This window comes from Herpailurus yagouaroundi, unplaced genomic scaffold (assembly GCF_014898765.1).
Source record: "Herpailurus yagouaroundi ecotype Mexico unplaced genomic scaffold, PumYag 197, whole genome shotgun sequence".
Lineage (NCBI taxonomy): Eukaryota > Metazoa > Chordata > Mammalia > Carnivora > Felidae > Herpailurus > Herpailurus yagouaroundi.
Genome location: NW_024412428.1, coordinates 13246273 through 13267347, shown reverse-complemented (window position 1 = coordinate 13267347; position 21075 = coordinate 13246273). Strand labels below are relative to the sequence as shown.

The following is a 21075-nucleotide window of genomic DNA, read 5'->3' as shown; positions in this document are numbered from 1 at the left end:
TGGACATTCGATAAGCATTTATTCAATGATCTCTCAACTTTGCATTATCTAAGTGGTTGGAGATTACCAGTAAAGCGTCAGTATATTTTTTCTGTTATCTAAAGAATGTTTCCATTTATGCCTTGGTACAATTGACATTTATAGTGAACAGTAGTAATAAGTTATGTCACTGTGAAAAATAAAAAGAAATCGAAAATGTTATTAATTACAGCGTATCATGGCATCAGAGTGAATAGTTAAAATGTCTGTCTTGAAAGTGGAACTAATGGTCAAAAGGGAGATTTGAATTTAACTTAAAATAGTGCAGGTTTTTATTTTTATTGAATGAGCTAAATTGGGCATTATAAACTAATAGAAATTATTTAAAGAAAATTGAAGTTTAAAGCCGAAATAAAAACACCAACTAACTGACAATTATAGTTTTTAGAGTCTATGAATGAATGGTTACAACACAGCAGAAGGTTTCTGGGAAACTGGAGGAAAAGAAATGTAAAAATGCTTTATATAAGCTATTAAAAGAGCTGGCTACATAATCCTTCATATTTAGAAAATGTGATTTTATTTGTGGACCCTCTAATAGCAACAATAAATAACTCACAGTTTTTTTTCCCCGTTGGTAATAATTTTTGGTGCATCACTTTTTTTCTTATACATTTTTATTGCAGTATAATTCACATGCCATAAAATTGACCCATCCAAAGTGGTACAATTCAGTGGCTTTTAGTATATTCACAAGGTTGTGCCCCCATCACCACTACATTTTTATCAGCCCCAAAAGAAACTTGTACTCATTAGAAGTCACTTCCTATTCTTCTAGCTCCTGGCAACCATTAATCTACTTTCTGTATTTGTGGATTCGCCTATTCTGGACATTTCATATAAATAGAATTATATATGACCTTTTGTATCTGGCCTCTTTCACTTAGCATGTTACAGCATATATCAAGATGTTATTTCTTTATACGGTCATGTTGCTTTTTTATTACTCATATTGGTCAAATATGTCAGCTACTAGCTTAATTATAAAGTTTATTGATGCTTTCCTAGTTTAATTCCTCATAGTGTAGTCCTCAGTCTTCCTTACTTATAGATGCTGGACACCCACTTAATGTTACTTGAAGAGTGCTAAGAAAGTCCCATGTAAATTTGTCTTCCCCACCTTATCATGCTCCACCCCCTCCTACTGCTATACTTCTTTCAGTGTCATCAGTAAAAATTCATTCCATTGTCTTAATATGTGCTTTGTTTGAAAATACAAATATCCTTTACATATGTATATTGAACTGTAAATATCAGTTGACTAGCTCAGTTTCAGCATTGGCAGTAAGCTAATAGCACTGCTTAGAAATTGGGATTTTTAATAGAGGAAGGAATGAGATAAGAATCATTTCAAAGGTGCTTTTGGGAAGCAAAGTTGGCTTGGCATCTCTGATGAAAAGAAAGTATTAGTAAATTAGTAAATTTCATTTACTGAACCCCTAGTTCAATGGTGTGAAATCTTATTCTTGGAACTGCAGACAGAGAGTTGTATCGTATCACTAAGTATCACACGGTCTTGCATAGGAGGCAGACATATGATCAAGTCTAATGCAAGGTATTAAGTGCTGAGATAAACATATCTATAAAGGGCTATGAAAGCCCAGGGCAAGCTGGAGGAGACTGAAGTGGAAACGTCAAGGAAGGCTTCCTGGAAGAAGTGACGAGAAGGGTTTTTAAACTCAGTGTGTGTTAGCTAGATAAAGAATGGGGGAAAGGCATTACAAAGCAGAGGAAGCAACCGTGATAAGAAAGCCAAAAGAATCAAATCACAAGCTGCTTTCACAAATGTCAAGTAGAGCAGTATGTCTAAAGAGAAGGGATGAAAAAGATTAGAAAGAATATAATAATAACACCTACTATAAAAATGGGCTGTTTATTATGTGCTCGGCACTGCCGTAGGTATTTCACATGCCTCATCTCACTTAGTCCTCACAACAATCTGATTACATAGGTGCTATTTCTATCTCTATTCTCAGATAGAAGAAACTGATGTATAGGAAGGTTAAGTAACTTGTCTACGTTCTCACCTCTAGTGAGCAAAGCATGATGCCAAAGTATTAACCTCTCTGCCGTTGGATCACGATGGCCCTTGTTTGTTAGGCTGAGGCATTTGACCTTCATCCTAAAAGTCATTGGAACCTGAAAGGTTTTAAGCAAGAAAGTGACCTGACATGAACAGATTGACAATTTTAGAAAATCGCTGTGGAGCTTGGGTAGGATAAAGGGTTTGTGCAATCTAGAGGTTGAGAGAACAATAATCAGGCAAAAAAAAAAAAAAAAAAGATGAGGGTCTCAGATCATCAGAGCAAAAAAGAGAGCCCAACATATATGTAGGAAGTAAAAGCAGACTCTTAGGAGATGGGGACTGAAGGGGGAAAGTCTAGAATGACTGAAACACTAAGTCATTGGGTAAATGTTTATGCCTTCAAATAGAAGCATACAGAGGGAAGAAAGGATCTTAATTCATATTAATTAATTCATGAGTATGAAGTGATTAGGCAACTTTCAGGTAGAAATGTCAAATACAGAGCAGACTTTGTGGGTCCAGAGCCCAGCAGTGATGTCTGAGCTGAAAATAAGAAGTTAGAGGAACTGGGTCATAAATGGTCATTGAAGGAAAACAGACTTAAACATGGCTACCCAGTGAGGACGTATATGGCTGGAAGAGCACAGAACAAAGAATCAGGCTCTGAGCAGTGATGACAGCATCATTGAGGCATCATTGGGAGATCCTGCATGCGAGAGATGGAAAAATGGTCAGAGAAGGAGGTGGACAGGTCAGCAAGGGTGGTGTCACTAACGCTAAGGTGAGTTTTAAGGAGGGAGTGTTACAGCAGTGACAAATGCCACAGGGAGGCCAAATAAGAGCAGGACATAAACTGTCATTGAATTTGACAGTTTGAAGATAAATGTGACTTTATGGAGAGGAGTTTCAGGGCCTGGAATCAGATTGCAACAAGGGGTGAGTGAATGTAAGGAAAGGAAGTAAAGAAGGTGAGCACACAACCACAGTTGGCACCATAGTCACTATGAAGCTTTGAGGGGAAGGAAAGCCAAAAGGGAATGAAAAGGAGAGATAAAGAAGGCATTTGATTTATTCTGACCCCATGCCTACACATGGGGAACGTATTCTAAACCATCACTTCCGGTTTTGTAGATAAAGGCAAATAAGTCAGAAACTGACATAAGGTTTCTAGAGTTTTCTGAGCAACAAAATCTGCAGAGCCCTCTGTTGCCTTTGGAGCAAGAAGGGTCCCAATAAGACAACCACGTGAATCAAGAGAAAGCAGAGATCACTTTCAGCTTTCTCTGGAGCCAAGCTCAGCTTAGGGAGATTCAGAGGTTCCCTGTAGGCTTGGAGTCAACTAGGGAAGGTAGCTGAGGTCTTGGCTGGCTGGCCAGCTACCCTGCAACAAGAGGCTTCCCGGGAGAGGGGAGGATAAGGCCCCATGGATTAAGCCTGCCTATGGGTAACACACTGGGTATTGCCCAAGCAGGAAGCCGCCCCAAGGCCTTTCTTTCTAAGCTTCTGTAGACCATCTAAAGGACCATTCCAAAGAATTGGGAGTGATAAAACACCAGTGTCAGTGAGCAAAGTCAGGACTCCAGCAGCCAGATCTAACTGAAGAGACCTCCCCATAGTCAATGCAGTCAGTCACGTAACTGAATCTCCATTCCTTCCCTGCTGCTGCTGGGTGTTTTAATCACCTCTTATGGACCCTGTTGGTGACAGGATTTCTGCTTTAAAGTTATCAGGATGGCCAAACATAGGACACCCAACACTGGACACATGAAATGCTGGTAGGTAATTAGTTACATGTACTCACCACCCAGGGGAGGAGGATACAGTCTGCTATGCAAGGCCACACGGGCTGTATGAGGACTTGAGCAAACAGTCAAGGGTGCTGGGAGGCAGCCTTTATAGCATCAAGAGGTTGAGGTGACTGGTTCCTGTGGGAGGATGTGATTGGCTTATTTGAATTCTTCTGGGGCTGGGCAAGGAACAGAAATCCACTGCTCGGGGATAAGCAGTAGCTGTGCCTGGTCCCCTCGATGAGGAGGGTTTTTCAACCAGGGGACCTTCTACATGGGGTAGAGTAGGGAGAATTTGGGCATTAGGTTATTTGAGGCCCTACAGATTTTATCAGATGTCAAAGCAGCACATAATATTGGATCTTAATTTTAGGTCTTACACCACATGGGTGATGGGCCAGGAGCCCTCACAGGCTTCCTGAGAGTTAGGTGGATAAAGACTGCCTCTGACCAATTTGGCTATTATAACACGTACCACAGACTGGGTGGCTTACAAACAACACACGTTAATTTTTGGCAGTATGGAAGCTGGAGGCCTAAAGTCAGGGTACCTGCACGGTCAGGTCTGTGTCTGGGGAGGGCCCGCTTCCTGGGTCATAAATGGCCATCTTTTCACTGTGTCCTTATAGGGTGAAAGGGGCTAGGGAGCTTTGGCGAGGAGAGGGGTGGGGAGGGGTCTCTTTTATAAGCGCACTAATCCCATTCATGAGATTGCCACCTAATCACTTCCAAAGACCCCACCTTCTAATACCATCACATCGGGGGTTAGAATTTTAACATATGAATTTTGGGGACACACCGACATGCAGTCCATAGCAGAGGAGGATTATTATAGGCAGAGAGAAAACACTGAACTGGACAGTGATAGTTGATAATAATAGTTGCATCTGACTGGATACTCACTTAAGAGATCTCATTTTAAATTAAAAGCAACTGGAAAATTTACTGGTTTGGGTTAAGCTTTCTGATTGGATCAAATTTAGTTTTTCTGCTATTGGGCAATAACAGGGCTGGTCAAAGAAAAGTATGTGTAGTCATAAAAATAAAATGGGTTTATGTTTCCACAGAGCTGATTGGTGACATCCAATTCATACTTGCCATGCCCATTGTTAAAAGCTGCAAAGGGGCTAAAGAGTAGGTTAGGGTCCTTCCACGAGAATGCTAAAAGACTGTCAAGAAGCCATTACCTTTCATGAATCTAGGATTTCATGAATGAGGCCCTTAGTCTGGCCCTCAGCCCTGTCCGTTTCTCTGAGCTGAAAACCTAGGAAAGATGATTCATGGGGCAATCTACTCACAAGAGACCTAAGTAATCTAGTGTTGAGATATTCAATTCTAGTTGCTGGAATGCATACATTCTCCATCTGGGGTGTTCCTTTGCCGGAATTCGTGTACTCAGAAAGATAAACTGATAATCAGAATATTGATTAGTGAACACAAGAAAAGATTTCATTAGTCTATGACAAGGCCTGATCAATCATCTCTACTCCACTTACAGAGATGCCTTTCCAGTGACCGGAAAGTTCATTTCAGCCACGTTTGGTACTTTTCTCTGTATGGTGCTGAATAAACACTGCTCAGGTCTCCTTTAATGCTTTCCTTCTTTATGCTCTGCACTGACCCAGGCCAGGATACGTATATCTCTTATGGGCTCCCTTAGCATATATTGATCATGTACAGATAAGGAGCGTATTTTAATTATCTGTTTATTGGTGTGTCTCCTTCATGACTGAAATACCTTTAGGACAGGAGTACTGTCATCTTGCCAATCTCGCTTCCGTTGCTAATTCCAGACTATTCCACTCTCATGCGCTAGCCCCTTTTTCATTTCCTGCATCAACCTTCAAGTTATTCTCCCACATTCATGAGAGCATTCTGGCTTTTGGCTCTAGGGTCATCCTCTCCATCTCTAATCCTCCTTTATTCTGGGGAATTTTGTTTGCTCTGTGGCTTATCCATGGATGGTCTTCATCTCCAGTTTCACTCCTACATTATTTCAACCTGCTTCCTTCACCACGCCATGGAATTCCCCATCATCTGGAATTGCTCTTTCCACTAGAAGGCACGACTGAACCTAGTGAGAGGCTGTTCTGGTAACAGGGCTGATGTTGAAGGGATCAAAGATTAAGCTGAACTGGAAGGTAGGTTTACCAAAGGTAGCATTAGGCATGACAACTTGGGATGCTGGCCTGGTCACCCTGTAACATGGGAGAAACTCTTTGAGGACTTGGAGCATGAGCTTTGACCAGATAACTTTGCCTGGGGTGGTGGATACCATAGAGGTGAATTTGTTCTTGGATGGCCTTGAAGAGAGATCTTCAATAGTGAGACACATACTAGTCCCCTTGGTCCAATAGATGAATGTGTTAGTGCTCTAGGGCTGCTGTAACAATATACCACAGACTGGATGACTTAAACGATAGTATTTTCCACAGTACTGGCTGGAGATGATCAAGGTGCTGTCATGGTTGGTTTCCTGTAAGGGCCATAAGTAAAGGATCAGTTGGCTTTTAGATAACCACTGTCATCTAAATGTTGTGTCTCTGTGTATGCAAAGTACCCCTAATGTTTCTTCTTATGGTGATGATGCCAGTCATATTGGATTAGGGCCCCACCCTAATGGCTTCATTTAACTGAATCATTTCTTTTTATTTTTTATTTATTTATTTTTTAAAATTTTTTTAATGTTTATTTATTTTTGAGACAGAGGGAGACAGAACATGATTTGGGGAGGGGCATAGAGAGAAGGAGACACAGAATCTGAAACAGGCTCCAGGCTCTGAGCTGTCAGCACAGAGCCAGACGCGGGGCTCGAACCCACGCATGCGATCATGACCTGAGCCAAAGTCAGACACTCAACCGACTGAGCCACCCAGGCGCCCCGAATCATTTCTTTTTAAAGACCTCAACTCCAAATATGATTACATTCTGAAGTATCGGGGATCGGAATTTAAACATATTAATTGTGGGGGGAAGGTAAACAACTAGCCTATAACAATGAATAAGACTGGAACAGAGCAACTCTCAATAATCATTTGAGTGATTTTCCCCCCACAAATTGTTTATAATCTTTGTCACTTTGTCTAAACCATGAAGTGAAATAAGATTTTAAATATAAAAAAGAGTGGAAATCTGCTCAGATAAACTCTTTGGAAACAAATTTATTGATGGAAGTTTTTTTTTTCCCCCAATGGAAGTATTGCTAGGATAATTAAATCACACACACTCACATGTACACACCACACACACACACACACACACACACACACACACAAATACACCCAACATTAATCAGGCTTGAAAGCTTATTTTTTTGGGGGGGGTAATTTTCAAAAATAGGGAAAATCATGACTTTTTTACAAATATAAAACAAACATGGGTTGAAGATCTTACTTAACTCATTGATCAGTGAAAAACCAGATGTTACGAGCAATTCAAAGAAGAATCCAAAAGAACAATACATTTCTAGATGAGGACTATTGAAATGAATATACCAATGGAAAAGACTGTCTTTTTCCATAGGTGGGAGGGTGGGTCCCTCCATCAGTCAGTATTACTTGCGTGTCTACAGACAAGAATTATTTTTGCAGTGCTGTCAGCTGCCGACAGCTTACAAAATTGGAAATAAATCTCCCCTAGACTCAGAACCCAAAAAGTGGAAGAGTATGCTATAGACAAAGCACAATTTTCCATGGAAGCCCAAATTTTTCCTTATAGTCTCAAAAACACTGAAATTTTGAAATTTTGAAATTTTAATATTCCAGATTAAATAATATTGTAATTCTCACGTCTACAAAATAATAATAATAATAATAATAATAATAAATATGGTAATAAGGAATTGTTAAAACATATTCAGAAAGATTCTGATCAATGAATTTCAGGCCTTGACAGCATGTTGATGGGAAAGAGATTTGGGGGTTGGGAAGGGGATTTGTTACACCCAACTCCTTCATCATATAGGCCATTACCACCTACTCAATTTACTCAAGGAGTTTATTTTGGTACTGAGTACACAATTATTGGAAATGGAATTTGTGGACGTTCTCTTATTTTGAATAGAATTTTGGTAGAGGATGTATTAGAAGGAAAGCTGAGCGAATTAACAGATAAGAACCTATCTGAGAGATTTGCTACTGTTTTTCTATAAAGAAATTCCTTCTGGAGTTGAAAATAAATGGATGTATGTTTAAAAATATATTTCTAGACACTCAAATGCCCTTACCTCCTGGAGGATAAAGTTTTTCAATTACTTTGTTGGTTTCAGTCTCCCAGTCAAGGATTAAAGCACTAAAAATAATTGTCTTTATGTTGCTTTCCAGTGTTGGGTTTTATTGTTTCTCTTTAAAATAAAAGTATCTGGACTTTGTATTAAAGACCATTCTAATTCTAAAGAGTAACTCATTTTGGTAAATTAAAATTAGCTAGAAGATCAGCAGGGATTAAAACATTCAGTAATCTGACACCTGATTGGTCTAGAGTAGTGAAACTCTGTTCTGATAGTTTTCCATCACAAGCACTCTGAATAAATGATATCTTAGGTGTTCTACTGATAGATCAAATTGATTGCCCTCCTTCTTCAGTGCTGTGTTAGCTTGATTTGTGCATCGTGAATTATGAACAAAGGCACCTGATCCTTGGCAGGACTCTCATGTTTGTGTCAGCACTCTGTTTTCCCAGGCTCTGGGAGAACTTGAGAGAAACATGCCTAAATTAAAGAGTTAAGGAAGTAGGGCAGCTGAAAACATTTATTCTATCACCATTAACACTGACCGTCATGGGGATAGTCTTCCTCAAGAATGGCAGATATATGTGTTATGCACCATCGTTCAACACTGATAATGTAACACAGTACTTTTCCTGCTGACCCAGAAATGGCCACAACTAATAAATCAGAATTGGCATGCAATTTGGAAATTATTTACTCTCCTTGTTCCACCTCTTGTTTTTGAATTTCAGTCTACCATGAACCCCATGAAACAGACAAAAATGGCTGATGGGATCCAAGATTGTCCCGCATTTTATTTTATTTATTTATTTATTTATTTATTTATTTATTTATTTATTTTTATTACCAGTTGCCAACATTAAAGCATGAGAACATTTCATACAAGTCCTGGGATTTCTGTCTTTTCTTTAAAAATCCGATTTGGCAGCTCTGCGGTTTTTTGCCATAGGGCACCAACCGGCTAGATCTGAGAACTGGCTTTTTCCTAAAGTATGCAAGCTCACAAGTTTGCTGTGGACCCCACTCATCCAATTTGGCCCATGTACGCGCTGGACTTTGAGTGTTCACCTCCACCTCATTCTACTGTGACTCTAAGTCCCCTGGCCTTTCATGCTGATTTGATTTCACAGAATTTCCAGGCTCAGAAGTATGGGGGCAGGGTCTGTAGGCCCCTTCGTGGTGCTAAGCCAACCTCAGAGGTGAGGAAGGAGAGAAAGAGAAACTCCTCTAGGTTAGCTTCTTCCCCTGTGGTTCAGACCATCAAAGTAGGGCACGCATTTCTCAGCCAGAACTGAAGAGTCCAGACGGCCACAGTCCCCTCAGGTGCTGAATGATTTCATTTTGGTGAGATTGGCATGGGGTCTGCAGCCTTGCAGCTGTCAGTGAGATGTCACCTCTAAGCAATTAAGATCACAGCAGGGGAGCAGGGAGAGGGGGGATAAGAAAACCCAAATATATCCAAAAAGTGTTTTATTATAGTCCACACATTTAGAAGAAACAGATCCAAAGTGGATGCTTTTAGAAAAACTGGCCTAAGCTGCAGAAAAAGTTGAAGAAATCTTTTAAGGCCCTCTGTGTGCTAAGGAGTTAAGACAGCTCAGTGATCTCAGATACAATCAAGAGTCAGGAAAACTTTTTTTAAATTAATTAATTAATTAAGTTTGAGAAAGAGAGAGAGAGAGAGAAACCATGAGTGGGAAAGGGGCAGAGAGAGAGAGGCCGGAGTGAGGATCCCCAGCAGCAAGGGCAGAGCCCAATGTGGGGCTCAAACCCAGGAACACGTGAGATCATGACTTGAGCTGAAGTTGGATGCTTAGCCGTCTGAGCCACCCAGGTGCTCCAAGAGTCAGGAAAAACGTAAGAACATGTGAAATCTTTTACTGTACTTTAGTCTTACATTTTTCTTGATTTGAAGAAAATATTAGTCACGGGAGATCTAAAGTACTGTAAATGCTGGGTTCTTTTCTCTGGCCCCCTTGCCAGGCATGCTCTGCCTCAAGGCCTGACCTTGCTGTTCCCTTCTTTCTTCTTTTAAGGCTTTGTGGGATGTCTCAGAACCATCGCCACCTGACCTCCCCATCTCCCTTTCCTCTTTAATATTTCCCCTTAGAGCTTGTACCTATCTATAATATGTATTTAACTTAATCATTTTATTTGGGGTGGGTATTCCTTCCATCACTGGATGAGGGGAGGAGTTTTTGTCTTGGTTGTTCATTGATGGATCCCAGAGAGAGCCACATACAGAGAAATCACTCAGCAGACATTTGTTGAATGGGGATGAAAAATACATGGGTGCAGTAGTGCATAGTACCACATTCCAGGGACTATGAGAAGTTGCATCAGTTTTCCCAGTTCCCATGAATTTTGAAAAAAGCTAGGGGCAAGACAGCAGAGTATAATATCCCTAATCTCTCAAACTTCATTATTTAAAAACCGCAAGAAGATTTTACTAGGTGGAAGATGGAAACTCCAGTACAGCTTCCAAGCAAACTGTTTTTTATGGAGATAGAGACTTTTCAGTTATGGAAATATAAAGACCTCTTGAACTAGAGATGTGGGAGTTTACATTACTTTGGGAAGCAGGTGTGGAAGGGCACAATGGTCTGGGGTCTTGGGCAGACTTGTCACTGTATCTGCTTGGAGGAGAAAGAGGCAGAAGTCTTTTTGTGAAAGACAAAATAAACCATTAAAAACAAATCAAACCTTGCGCGTGGCCCATTTTATCCTCTAGAACAGGGTCTATATTTTATAGTTACCCCAGTTGTTTGCTATAGTTTGAATGAAGAGGAAACCCAGTCAGTGAGAAAAGACATTTCAGCCACCCTGCTTACATGGCCAGGTGGCTGGGGGTTGAAGATGCACCACTGGCAAAGTTAAAGATTGAGCTCTGACTGGTTCAGGAATATCACTCACCCTCTGTAACTACAACTCCCAGCATCAAGGCAAGGGAAGGTAGATGTACTGAGCTCCAGCTAAGAAAAATTGCTAGGTTGAAAAAGAATTGCCTCTAATTTACTTGGAAATCCTACCTGAAGAGATCGATAAACATGAATTATCTTATGTTATAGGCCATTATCATTTCATGTCCAAACCTTAAGCACCAGGAAAATCCTGTTGGAGGACTAAAAAATACTTTAAAAATAATGTGTCCATCTATTTTAATATACTGTTCAATGATCATCCTAAGAGGTTAACAAGAAAAAAATCCAGCATGACTATAAAAAGACATTACTGTATTTGGTAATACAAGCCTATGACATTCTAGAAAGATGGTACTGTGGAGGAAATAACATCATAGCACCAGAAGAAAAAAAAAGTGTCAGATAAAAAGAGAAAATGGCAGAATTCAAGAATCAAAGTTCCAAAAACAATGGGGCATGTTCAAAACTCCATGCCCTGTGAACAAGTAAGCATTACGCCATCAAAGGGGAAAAGAGAGTCAACCTAGAGATGGAACCCATGGTACCGGAAGTAATTACTGATGACTTTACCTGTGCATGTAAATGAGCTAATACTCACTATTCTTGAGAAATAATGAAAGTGAAAACAAGGATTGCAGAAAAGTAGTTAGCTGTAACAATGTTAGACAAGCTCTAAATTAGTTAATACTACAGATGAACTAAACATACTTCTGGAGGCTGTGAAGAGCAGTAATCAAACAACTAAGAAAAGTGATCCAGACAGAGCAGTGTGTCCCATCACGGATAATACGTTTAATTACAAGAGCATGGGAGAATATGACAGGCCTAGAAAATAGTGTAGGAAAATTTAGTCTACAAATATTATAGGTAGCCAACGAAATTTAAAAATTCTATCAGGTAGGAAGTCTCATTTGAGGAAAAATTGAAATTTTTCTTGAACTGGGAGGAGGCCTGGAGTACATGAAAATATCACCAAAGACAATGATGATGTATTTGGATATATTACTGAAATAGAGTAAAATAAATATTAAAAGAAGACTAATAAGAGCTTAAGATGTGGTTCATATAACTGATACAGGATTTTACTCAAAAAAATTTTTTGTCATTTTTGTATGTGAGATTATGAATATTCAGAATCCATGTGAGAAATTGTCAAGAGGAGAAAGAGATTTTAGAATCTTAATTTCCCAAAGAGTAATGGTATGCTCCCTTTCTGTGTGTGGGAAGACACAGAAACCCAGAGTGGAAGGAGAGGAAAAATTTAGGGCAGAAGATTTTTCAAAATATTCCTGGTGTGCAGGGAGAGAGCATTTTAAAGGAAATGGGTGGTGTTTGTGCATGGTGTGAGCCAGAAAAAAAAAAAAAGAAAAGAAAGAAAAAAAGAAAAAGAATATCTGGTTTTCTGGTTTTCAGTCAAGAATAAAACAGGCATTAAAAGTACACCCTTTGAGGGTTGTAGCCGCAGGTCACTTTCTTGCTGTGGCGACCCTGGACAGGTGACTTACTTTATCTCATCTGTAAATTTCATCGTAGCACATAGCAAACATTCCAAAGATGTAAGCCACTGTTTTTATCATGCTGGTCAACATCTCTCCCAGTCTGGGAAGGAATAAATAATCATAATAGTGACTGGCGGTTGAGTGTGTGCAAAGTGCTAGGCTGTGCTGCCACACAGTATGTGAGATATGATCTTGTATTTGTAAAATTACATATATTCTGGATGTGGAGAAAAGGAAGCCGATTGTTAGCTATTAATATGCAAGTTAACACATAATGTATAAATTGGCAAAATAAATTGAAGTTCATTGTTTCAAAAGCTCATATAGATAGATAGATAGATATAGATATAGATATACGTAAACCAATGATATTCAGAAAATACAGTAACATGAAAGTGCAGTTTAGAGGCACCTGGGCAGCTCAGTCGGTTAAGCATCCAACTTTGGCTCAGGTCATGATCTCACGGTTTGTGAGTTCGAGCCCTGCATTGGGCTCTGTGCTGACAGCTCAGAGCCTGGAGCCTGCTTCGGATTCTGTGTCTCCCTCTGCCCCTGCCCTGCTCGTGTTCTGTCTCTCTCAAAAATAAAATAAAAACATTAAAAAATAAATAAAATAAAATAAGAAAGTGTAGTTTAATTACATATAGGTTTTTAGTTCATATGTGTGTATATGTATTCATATGTGTGTCTGTATGTACATATATAGAGAGAAAAAGATGTTTTCTGAGTAGAAAAATAAGTAAGCAACAAGCTTTTGACCATCTTTTTGGTCCTACTCTTTTAATATTTATTTTTCCTTGTCACTTTCCTGTTTCATTCTTTATGTATGAAGTATAATCCTGAAAGTGATACTACAGGAAAGGAGGACAAAGCATAGGGATGAAAATATCACAGAGCACTAAAATAACTCCAGGACTATTTGGGTTGTGGCTACTCTGGCTGGACGTCAGAACATGTTTCCCTGAGGCAAGTGTCCCTGAAATGCTCCAGGAAGAATTCTGAAGATGCCTTAAAATCATGCCCTTGATATTTACCCTAATGATGAGTTTGATCTTTTCTAAGGCTTGTGAAGGGATTTAATAGGAGGTAGCAGATGTAGAAACCTTTTGATGATAAAGGAATATTCCAAATTTTAGTGTTAGTGAATTCCAAATGGTGACTAATCTAGAGAGTGAGGGATTGAAATGAAAAATTGAATCTAATAGTTTTATATGTTATAATAAAAGTTCATAGAATGGTGCCTGCGTGGCTCAGTCGGTTAAGGGTCCCACTCTTGGTTGCAGCTCAGGTCATGATCTGACAGTTCATGGGTTCGAGTCCCACATCAGGCTCCATGCTGATGGTGTGGAGCCTGCCTGGGATTCTCTCTCTCTCCCTGTCTCTCTCTGACCCTCCCCTTCTCTCTTTCTGTCTGTCTCAAAAATAAATAAACTTAGGGGCGCCTGGGTGGCTCGGTCGGTTAAGCGTCTGACTTCGGCTCAGGTCATGATCTCGCGGTCCGTGAGTTCAAGCCCTGCATCAGGCTCTGTGCTGACTGCTCAGAGCCTGGAGCCTGTTTCAGATTCTGTGTCTCCCTCTCTCTCTGCCCCTCCCCTGTTCATGCTCTGTCTCTCTCTGTCTCAAAAATAAATAAACGTTAAAAAAAATTTATAAAAAATAAATAAATAAACTTAAAAAAATTGTTAGTGTAGTTCATAGAGAGAACCTACTAAATGGAAGAGATAAGAACCATTCTGAGGAATTCCTACTCACTGCTCTGTGTTTTCTCAAAGTTTGCAGATTTGAGTTCATCTAAGACTATGTGAATTTAATTATTGCACAATGTCTCCCATAGTTTTAGAGTTCGTCTGACAAAATTAACTACTTGCTTTGACTAACACGTCATTGCAAAAAATATTTATCATTCTTTGTGAATTTGCTTCTGTGTCAGTTATATGGGATACAGCAAAAAGTCCCATTTGTAAAACATAAAGAAAAATAATAGGTCATAGGACCATAGGAAAAATAGAAAATATGATAATGATGACTTTGTGTTATTAAAAAACATGAGTGCCCAGAATTTCTTTTTTTTAATTTTTATTTTTTAATGTTTATTTATTTTTGAGAGAGAGAGACAGAGTGTGAGTGGGGGAGGGGCAGAGAGAGAGAGAAGACACAGGATCTGAAGAGGCTTCAGGCTCTGAGCTGTCAGCACAGAGCCTGACACGGGGCTCGAACTCACAAGCCGTGAGATCATGACCTGAGCTGAAGTCGGACGCTTAACCGGCTGAGCCACCCAGGTGCCCCTAGAGTGCGCAGAATTTCTAAGCAAACCAAGGATCCATAATGATCCTGAAAATGTACCTGCTGTACTTTAATACAACTTTGGTTCTGTTTTGTTTCTTTCCTTGAACTTGAAGATGCTCCTAGGAAGCAGAGATACTTATGGAATGAAAATAAGGACAAATAAGACTTTCTCTAAATATCCTGGGATGAAGGACACTGAAGGGAAATTGTAAGTTACCAAGACACTACAAAGTATGACTATCCTGCTGAAGAAAAGACTTATACTTACAGATTGTATTTTTGAATTTGAAAGAGCTAACCAAACCTTAGTGAAAATAGAGGCATATTGGTCCAGGGAGATTTAGAAAGGAAGTCTTGAGTCATAAAAGACAGAGGAGATTCATAAAGAAAGACATGTAGTAACAAGTAATAAGATGAAATTTGTCTACATTGTCAACACATATGCTCAGTAGTCACTTGGGAATTTTATGGAATATGCAAATTATACTGGAATCTGAAAGCTAGATGAGTTAAAATAGGAATAATTTATAAGACAATAAGGCAAATGTGACCTGTTGTACCCTATGAGGAAGAGTAGAGCTGTAAGTCTTTGTTTCTGAGCCAGAAATAGCTTCAAATTTATCTGTAGAGCTTGCATTGGTAACATTTTGGGCAGAATATAGACTGATGTTGTTCTCACAGAACAGGGAGTTTGTGCTGGAATCCAAAGGAAAGGCCTCAGCTTTTTGCCATTAGCTGAACTGCCTGATTCTGGCCTTTGTGAATTTTAGTTTTAAACCTGTAGAATGAGGGAGTAGGGCTAGATGATTTGTAAGGTTCTTCTTGGGTGTGATTCTATGCGTCTGACACAAACATGCTGGACTTTGTTCATGAAACCACCAAAAAGACCTTCAAAGAAAAGTCCCGTTGTGTTGCCTCCTGGAGTCTATAACTGTTCAAGAAGATTCTTTTTTAAAATCAAGTTCTAGGGTTGATATTATAATCACAGAGATAAATTATGGGTACTCTGCATGGCACAGTACTTGACATAACTGCCTAGATTGTTCAGTTGCAAACTTTTTCACCCCCAGCTGGTTAAACCTCTCTAAATCCTTAAGCACACTTAGTCTTTTCCAGGGGGACTCCAAGGTTCAATCCACTGGTATTTAAAAATCAAAACTGTGCACTTTGCAGCCACCTGATTATGAACTGAATTCTTTGCATAGATCCTAAAACCATAACACTGTGCTTGTTTTTATTGCTCGGATCTTTTAAGCTGGGTCAAGTTTCATAAGAAGCTTCTTTCATTTAGCTTGACTCTTAAAGCTCCATCAAACTCCCCTATTCTTGTTGGCTTATTGGAGCTGCTAAATGCATGTTGATTTACTTTTGCCTGTCTTAAGGCTATTTCCACTGATGTCCTCTCCCACACACACACATAAAGGAAGTCTGTTAACTTCCATGTCTTCTCCTAACAACCTCAAACTCTTCCTGTTCTGGTGGTATTATCCTTCTCTGTTCCCAACAACATGATTTGGTCATCATGCAAGGATGATGAAAGCAGTTCAAATGCAAATAAATATTAAGGGTTAGGACATTGTAAAAATTGGACTAGAAATTTGACTCTGATCGTAAGGATAGCCATAATGATGTGCTTATCAGTGTCAGAAGGGAGAAACAGATTAGATCTTTAGAGAAACTAATCTTTCTGGTACTAGGTTCTGAGGGAAGTTTCTGGAGTATGACATCACGTTTGAAAAATGTCCCCAGGTACAATACAGTTTTGAGTCTATTATCCCCATGATATGAGTTAAGGACATACAGCTCAAGTGGAACTCAGTGAAAGAATTTCTGAGGAATGAGACAAGTACCAGATTATGAAGTTTTATATGTTCTGACAGAAAGGTTGGACATCTATTCTTCAAGCAGTCTTCTGTATCATTTCTACGGTTTTTATTTAACTTGGGCAGCAAACTGTTTGAGCTTTCTCAGGTTTATACCTGTGATCTGCAAGTATTATGAAGAAGATTCAACACTCCTTTAAAAAAAAAAACCCTCTATTGGGGCGCCTGGTGGCGCAGTCGGTTAAGCGTCCGACTTCAACCAGGTCACGATCTCACGGTCCGTGAGTTCGAGCCCCGCGTCGGGCTCTGGGCTGATGGCTCAGAGCCTGGAGCCTGTTTCCGATTCTGTGTCTCCCTCTCTCTCTGCCCCTCCCCCGTTCATGTTCTGTCTCTCTCTGTCCCAAAAATAAATAAACGTTGAAAAAAAAATTAAAAAAAAAACCAAAAACCCTCTATCACCCATCCACTTTCTTCCCTTCTGCAGCACCTGTCAGACCTATGTTTCCAAAAGTCTTCCTGAAAAACTTACTCCCCAGCCTTAGTCTATGTGCCTCTTCTCTTTCTATCTTTTCCCTCTTTTCTGATTCTGCACATCAAATTCCAAATAATGAACCTGGCAAAGGCAGAATCCTCCTTGGAAGACAAGGAAGGGAAAGAAAATGTGATAGAAAGACAAGACCCTCTTTAGCAAGGTTAGTGGCAAAGAGCCATCCTCTGTTATTTTTATTCAGTCACATGTACCTTATCTTTGTTAAGCTTGACAATAATTCAGTGTGATTATTTACTGTTTTTCTGCTTACAAACAGGAGACTAAGGATCAGAGGTTATGGGATTTTCTTCGAGTCTTATTGCTAGTAAATGCTTCAGCCATCATTCTGGTTTTGCAAGAGCTTGGAGGACAAGTTCTCTGTGTGACTGCTTAAGGACAGATCACACCCTGTAAAGATAGGATGAGCCAGTAGTAATGTTGATACCCTTTTATAAGAATGCGGGGCCTGGCCTGAACTCTCACCGGTTTCAATGACCACTTACGTGCAGCTTGGGAACTTTTCACATACATGTTACACACAAACAAATGTAATGTACAGCACAGCACTGTCAAATTATCACACATATATATTCTGCAGAGAAGTTACTAATTACAGCCTTACATTTCCCAATGAGATATATTTGCTTAAAGAGTTATGTCTTCAGGGGTCCCCAAGACCACTCTCATGTTCAATGATTTGTAGAAGGACTCACAAAGCCTGGAAAAGCTGTATACTCATAGTTATGGTTCACTATAGGCAAAGGATACAGATTAAAGTGAACAAAGGCAAACGGTTCAAAGAGTGGAGTCGAGGAGAGTCCTGGAATAAACTTCCAGCTGACCTTTGCCAGGAGAGTCATGTAAATAGCGCTTAATTCTCCTTGTAATCATGTATGGCTGTATACACAGGGTATTGGCAAGCAGGGGACTTCACTAAATCTTCGTGTCCAGGGTTGATCACACAGACATGGAGCCCCCATGTGACTGGCCCTGTTCAGTCTCCAGCCCCTCCAGAGGTCATACTGATTCAACATGGTGCAAAACCCCCACCATAAATCACACCGTTAACATCAATTGTGTAGCAAATGCCAAGGCTGTAGCCATACAGACACTTCTGTCGGACAGGATATTTCAAGGACTTAGACATCATCTCTCAGGAACTGGTCAGGGACCAGTTATTTCTTTGGGAGGTGCGGTGTTTAAATATCCCAAGCCTGCTAGGTTAACTCTTTCTGCACAGTTAAATCAAACAGGTATATGTAGAAACTAGATGAAAAAAAATTAAGATAATGTGGTTTCTGAGAAAAAAATTAATCACTTATAGAGTAACTGTTTTTAGGGGCATGAAATTTGATTTTCTGATAGGAAAAGTTTACTGAACACAATTATTGAGAGAAAATTTACTCTTCTAGAATATTTTATATTTCTGAGAAAACTCATACAAAGCCAGAGTTTACATAGGCCAGTGATTTTACTGGCCTGACTATGATTCAGGCTTTCTGAGGTGCCACTGGAGATGTGAGTTTCGAAAGGGGAACTGGTGGTGAAGGACAGGTTTAGGGGCTGCCTACTGTTTCTTCAACAAGACAGTTCTGTTTTGTTGTTGTTGTTGTTAAATGTTTATTTATTTTTGAGAGAGACAGAGACAGAATGCGAGTGGGTTAGGGGCAGAGAGAGAGGGAGACACAGAATCCAAAGCAGGCTCTGAGCTGTCAGCACAAAGCCTGACGCGGGGCTCGAACTTGAGAGCTGTAAGATCATGACCTGAGCCGAAGTCGGACGCTCAACCGACTGAGCCACCCAGGTGCCCCAGCCATTCTGTTTTAAACTATTTTCTGGTTGATTCTTCTGTATAAAAGGTCAGATGAGGTTCTGCTGCAGTAGTGGACCCTTCATCCTACATGATTGGTGTCCTTCCCAGAAGGGGAGAGAGATCCATGGGAGAAGGCAGCTCCGTGAAGACAGAGGCAGAGATTGAAGCAGCTGCAAGCCAAAAGACCCCAAGAGTGAATCTCTAAGAGTTTCAGAAGGAGCACGGCTCTGCTGACACCTTGATTTTGCACTTCCAAACTTCTGAACTGTGAGACAATCCGTTTGTGTTGTGTTAGGCCACCCAAGTTGTGGTACCATGCTACCCTAGAAAACTAACACACCGATTAGTCTAATTTCATTCTATTCAGCAAAAACTAAGACCAAAAGGGTTAGACAACATTCTGAAGACTGAAAGTACTAGAAAGGTTAAGAATCAACTGTCTATCTGTTCAAAGAATATTTACTAATTCCGTGTGTTTTAAATGGATTGCATTACTCAGTTAACAATAACAAAATACCTCTTTATAGACACATTTCTTAAACAGCCCTTATCAAAATCAGCATGCTGTACCCCTTAACTGTATACAATTTTTATTTTTCAATTATATATCCATAAAGCTGGTGAAAAAAAGAAGAAGAAACAACCTGGTTGATAAAGTGAGATTGGTGAAGAAGTGTAAACTGAAAAGCAAAAAAATTTTAATATATATTTTTTAAGAGAGACAGAGACAGAGCATGAGCACGGGAAGGGCAGAGAGAGAAGGAGACACAGAATCCAAAGCAGGCTCTAGGCTCTAAGCTGTCAGCACAGAGCCCAATGTGGGGCTCAAACTCAAGGACCAAGAGATCATGACCGGAGCCAAAGTCAGATGCTTAATCAACTGAGCCACCCAGGCGCCCCAGGAGGTGTAAACTTTGTAGCTGCCAATATTAAGACTGGGTCTACAGGGCAATTTTGCTCCCTTGAGTTCAAAGAAATCAGGCAAGTAGATTCTTAACCCATTCAAGTGCTCTTTCATTGCTATTTTCCCCGGAGGAGAAAAGGAATGGGTGTGGGGGTGAAGGGGGTGAGCAATGTTTTGAGTTGTTGACTTAAATTTTCCATGGACTCAGCAAAACACAGGTAGGAAAGAAAAGTCATAGTCTTGTATTGGATATTAACAGTCTTATTTGGGAGAATTTATCTAATGTTTAATTTAAACTTTGAATCAATTAACTATGACTCAGTGGCTTAACAAAGATAACTTATCGTTGCCTGTATCTGCAGGTCAGCTGGAGGTTGGGCTTGGCTGGAGTGGCTCTGCTTCAAGTGTCTTTCATGCTCCTTATACCAGCAGGACAGCTTCGGAGCATATTTTTCACATATCATTGGAAGAGCTATGAGAAAGCAAGTGGAAAGGTGTGAAGTTTTTTAAAGTCTAAACTGGGGACTGGCTCACACCTACTTGCAGCCATGCGTCACTGGTCAGAGCAAGTAACGTGGCATATTAGTTTGCTAGGGCTTCTGTAACAAAGTATCAGAGACTAGGCATCTTAAAACAATGGCAATTTATTTTCTCACAGTTCTGGAGGCCAAAAGTGCCAAATCAAGGTGTTGGCTTGGGTTGATTCCTTCTGAAGGCCGTGAGGGAAAAGTTTGTTCCAGGCCTCTGTCCTTGGCTTGCAGAAAACCATCTTTATACTCACAAAGTGTTCTCCTTGTTCACATGTCTGTCTTCAAATTTCCCCTTTTTATAAGGATACTAATCATATTAGATTAGGGCTCACCCAATCATTTTAACTTGATTACCTCTTTAAAGACCCTATCTCCAAATAAAGTCACATTCTAATATATTGGGAGTTAGAACTTCAACACATGAATTTTTTTGTTGGGGCAGGAGAGAGGCCACAGTTTAGCCCACAATATACATTCAAGCTCAAAGTAAAGGGCTTATAAACCCTCCTACAATGAAGACATGACAAGAGTATGAATGTAGGAAGGGGTGAAGAATGGGAGTGAGTCTTAATAGTCTAAACTTCATTTTTTTAAGTTTATTTATTTATTTTGGAGAGAGAGAGAACATAAGCAGGGAAGGGGCAGAGAGAGAGAGAGAGAGAGAGAGAGAGAGAGAGAGAGAGAGAGAGA

At 39.9% G+C, this 21075-nt stretch overlaps 1 long non-coding RNA gene and 1 other non-coding gene across 5 annotated transcripts in view; one reads left to right on the top strand and one right to left on the bottom strand.

Annotated features, from left to right (window-relative positions):
• LOC121012852 (uncharacterized) overlaps positions 1-21075 on the top strand; it is a 91980-nt gene that overhangs the window by 30887 nt on the left and 40018 nt on the right. Inside the window, exons 1-3 of one of the 4 annotated variants that reach the window (XR_005782360.1) lie at positions 14836-14994; positions 18998-19218; positions 20218-20349. The exons of 2 other annotated variants lie outside the window; for them this stretch is intronic. This is a non-coding gene — a long non-coding RNA (uncharacterized LOC121012852). Of the gene's footprint in view, positions 1-14835; positions 14995-18997; positions 19219-20217; positions 20350-21075 lie in introns of those variants that run through there. One more of the 4 variants, XR_005782359.1, reaches the window with a different exon arrangement.
• On the bottom strand, positions 6649-6730 carry TRNAQ-UUG (transfer RNA glutamine (anticodon UUG)). The gene has a single exon. It is a non-coding gene; the product is annotated as a tRNA-Gln (tRNA).